We start from the raw sequence: 4,667 nt of genomic DNA, 5'->3' as shown, positions 1-4,667 counted from the left end.
AGACAGGATGGGGACATCCTGAGAGCTTCCTGGAAGACAGGATGGGGACATCCTGAGAGCTTCCTGGAAGACAGGATGGGGACATCCTGAGAGCATCCAGGAAGACAGGATGGGGGACATCCTGAGAGCATCCAGGAAGACAGGATGGGGACATCCTGAGAGCACCCAGGAAGACAGGATGGGGACATCCTGAGAGCATCCAGGAAGACAGGATGGGGACATCATGAGAGCTTCCTGGAAGACAGGATCGGACAGTAGGACAGTCAAAGAAAGGAATCTTACTCCTAAAGAGGGACACAATTTGAAACTCACTACATAGATAAGTGACAAATCTGATATCGTCCTAAGTAATTAACTTATGACTGAATAGACCTGTTGGGGGAACACCGAAAGACATGAGTGTGTTTACTGTGAATTTTAAAACCTGTAATGTCCTTGATGGTAAACCAAAAAGAAGACTCATTAACAGAATGAAAACGAGGGTTTTTTCCACTACATATCTCAGAATAACATCAGAGGGAAAATAATTTCCTTGGCACCTCCTACGCCCATTTTGAATGTCTCTAGTTTCCAACTCTTTCCCAGGGAAGCCACTACCTGAACTAACCCTCTCTGTTGTCGCTCATGTTTTCCAAGGCAATATTTCAAGTTTTAATAGGTTTATTCAGCACTCAACACAGACGCCGAACTGAAACCGTTCTAATCTTTTCCAGCCCAAAGTGTTTTATAATTCTTGCTATGCTTTTACAGCCTACAGATGTAAAATCTCGACATGTATATTTTAATAAGTATTGATGCTTCCTCAGGAATTTAGAAGGAAAGAGTGAATAAATTGGGTATAACCGAACGCTGCGGCCTGCTATCGGGGTGGAATCAGCCTGACGCTGTCGCATAGGTGAGTGGTGGCTGTACGTTACCCAGACAGTGTGAGAGCAAGCCCTCCCTCCTCTCTGGAGTACTCTTTTGCAAGTCTTACTGCTCTAGTTAGTTCAATGCTATTTATTTTTACTGTGTTCATTATTTTAGTCCTCAGGAGTAATGTTCAATGTTTAGCAACAATAAATTTTATTTCCCACGTGTCGGTCTGGTTACAAAGCTAATACAAATCCCTCTAAATCTTTTGTGCCACCTCGTAGGCATTTATTATTTTCTTCATCTTTTGTCACTAGCCAACCATTTAACTAGTTTACAGTCAGTTCCAAAGTAATCTATGTAAATTAGGCATCAGAAGTATAGTCCAAAGCCTCGAGGCCTCTCACCTGGGCCTCTGCTGTGCACTGGGCTTTTTTCTCTGTCCAGACAGCCACATTACACACTGTCTGGAGCTGTGACATTGGCTCTACTCAGCCTCCAACTTCAGAACACACACACTCTACTCATAATCAATCAACCAGCAATTATTTATTCTCACCCATGTAATGCTCTCCTAAAAAACCACTCCAAGTTAAAAAGAAATACAGCAGATAGCAAAGACAGCAATACTGAGCAAGTGATTTAAACTTAGCTAAGGATTCCATAAAGCTTTGTCACTCAAGAGTGAGCAGCAGCTCGGCTCCTATAGCACAGTGGTTATGGTGCCAGCCACATACACTGAGGGCGGCAGGTTTGAACACGGCCCAGGCCAGCAATGACAATGACAACTACAACAAAAATAGCCAGGTGTTGTGGCAGGTGCCTGTAGTCCCAGCTATTTGGGAGGCTGAGACAAGAGAATCACTTAAGCCCAAGAGCTAGAGGTTGCTGTGAGCTGTGACACCACAGCACTCTACAGAAGGCAACAAAGGAAGACTCTGTCTCAAAAAAAAAAGAGTGAGTGTCATACATAAGGACTAGAGGGAACAAAGTGACTCTCAACTGAAATGTCTTAGCTTTACTTTACAGAAGGACAGAGAAAAGACAAGCTACATTAATATATATTTTTACTCTTTAAGCTATACCAGACACTTTAAATATTGCTCCAACCCAACAAAATTCTTTGTGCACTTGGGCTATATAAAAATTTTCACTAAAATTAAATCAATTGATAAATGTTTAGTAAATGTTACAGTTTTGTGCAGAGGGCTATAAAGAACACCATAATTAGCCCTAAAGGGGTGGTGATCTTACAGCCCTCAATTTAAAGATGCCAAGGTCAAAGAGAAAGTCAACTCCAGAAGGAGAGAAAGCCTGAAGGATAAGGGATGCAAATCTATGCACCTTCCCTCTCTATCTCCCTCACCCATTACCAGGGCAGCAAAGCTGAAGCTTCATTCATTAGATCATGGGTGCCATGAAAGATTTTAGAGCAGAGTGAGACCATGGGAACCAGAACAACCAATTTTTCTTAAAAACAAGGCTCAGAGCTCGGCGCCTGTGGCTCAAGCGGCTAAGGCGCCAGCTATATACACCTAAGGTGGCGGGTTCAAATCCAGCCCTGGCCAGCCAAACAACAATAATGGCTACAACCAAAAAAGTAGCTGGGCGTTGTGGCGGGCGCCTGTGGTCCCAGCTACTTGGGAGGCAGAGGCAGGAGACTCACTTGAGCCCAGGAGTTGGAGGTTGCTATGAGCTGTGATGCCATGGCACTCTACCCAGGGGGACAGCTTGAGGCTCTGTCTCAAAAAAAAAAAAAAAAAAAACAAGGCTCAGGGAGGGCGGTGCTTGTGGCTCAAGGAATAGGGCGCCAGCCCCATATACTGGAGATAGTGCGTTCAAATCCAGCCCCAGCCAAAAACTGCAAAAAAAAAGAACAAACAAACAAAGAACAAGGCTCAGCGAATTATTTCCAAAGCTCTGTCTAAATTTTCTAAGGCTCTGATGAAATAATTCCACACACAAACACCCCGTGCCTTCAGGTAAGACTGCAGTTACATTATATTCAGCAGATTCCTGTTTTATTCATGCCTCTCTTTTAATTACATTAGTTAAGAAAATGGCCTCTGAGAAGCACAAAATTTATAAACAGTAAAACATCCTGAAAAGAATTTGTTCATAGGAGGCCAAGTCAGAACAAAGGATTTCAGGTTGCCCAAGTCAACACGAAGTCAACACGGACAATACAACCAAAACCTTCACCAAGTGCAAATTAAACTTCAACCAAATAAAATTATGGTGTTAGGCAGATACAACCTACAAACAAGATACTGAATTTTTGCACCAACAGAGCCAGGATATCCTGGGATTTTATTGTATTTGACAACCTAGTCATAGGTGAATTTGTAATTTTTTTAATATATTAGTATTTTATCTTGTCTTCAGGTAAATAAATAAATAATGTGGATCAGGGTCTCCACTGTGCATCAGTAATTAACCTGCTTCTGCTGGGGCTGTTTTGCCATGCCTCTCCTCCTACTGTAAGCCCCTTTCAAAATCATTTTAACCTTTTGGACAATTCTAAGTGAACAGTAGCCCAGCCTTCATTAATAAACACATAGCAATTCCCTAATGTGGTTTTCCTACCTCCTCCTTGGGGCATCTCAGGGGCAGCACCAGGAGGATGCTGCTGTCCTCTTTCAGATTCTCCTGCTCTGACAACGGTGAGGAGGAGGCAGGCAAACTCCCTTGGCTGGTTTGCATGTTAAAGGTACCGTTGGCAGACATCATTGAAGTCATGAAAGCTTCTCTCTCGTGTGAACAAGGGCAAACTCTCTTTAGTGACATGAATCGACAATAAGTAGCACCTTCAACAAACTCCGATAACCCTTTATACCCCCTTTTCTAAGCCAGAAAACCTGTATCAGAGAAAGTTTGAGCCTGACGTTTTGTGTGTATCACTCTGCCCCACTTACCCCCATTGCCAGCAACGTAAAATGCTTAAAAGTGTCGCTACTTCTTAATTCCAGCAAACACAGGTAGAATCTGTCTGGTTTTTTTAATTATTTTTTAAACTCTTTTCAATTTCTTATCTCGCTTGCACATCACACCCTCATTTTCTAGACAGAACAAGACAAAAGTGCTTGAATTATGCATAAAACCTTTTAAAAGGCATTTTTCAAATAAACTACTTTATATTATTAAGCATTGTAAAATTATTATCACACATCACTTTTATTATGTAGCTCATTTTAAATGGGCCAGAATAGTTTAATCATCAAAAAAAAACATAGTTTATAGCTTAAAATTGAAAATATATCTGCACATTTTTTCCATAAAATATGCACGTGTGATTTTCAGCTCCATTTAACTAATGTGTTTTGGAAATATGTTACAATAGTAGATGTAACAAATCTCAGTCAAGGAAAAAGTAACATAAAAAGTGTGATTAATAGCAATATATATTTTTTTCACTTTACAGGTCTCTATTTTAAAATATGAATCATTTTACATAGATAACCTCTATATTTCCATGCAGTTTATCTAAAATGTAGTATATCACAACTCTGGGTGCAGAATTGCAAATTATATCCCAAAACCAAACTGTCAAAACAACATAAATTACCCACAAGGCGTTTGCAAAGAAAAAAATTGCAACTGCTAAAGAATTAAAGAATAATCAAAAAGTCAGATAATGCTTACAGCACAATGCATATAGGTTCAGATATGAAATATATTTACAATAATATTATTGGAAATTATTTGTTAATTGAACTAGCGATGTGAAACTAACAGTTGTTAGATCATTTGGATTGGCGGTCTTCATAATCAGCTCCTGGTAAGCTCATAAAACATGTGTGGTCCTATATGAAAGA

The sequence above is a fragment of the Otolemur garnettii genome, unplaced genomic scaffold (assembly GCF_000181295.1).
Source record: "Otolemur garnettii isolate 467f Iridium unplaced genomic scaffold, OtoGar3 scaffold00043, whole genome shotgun sequence".
NCBI lineage: Eukaryota > Metazoa > Chordata > Mammalia > Primates > Galagidae > Otolemur > Otolemur garnettii.
Note: the sequence above shows the minus strand (reverse complement) of the source record.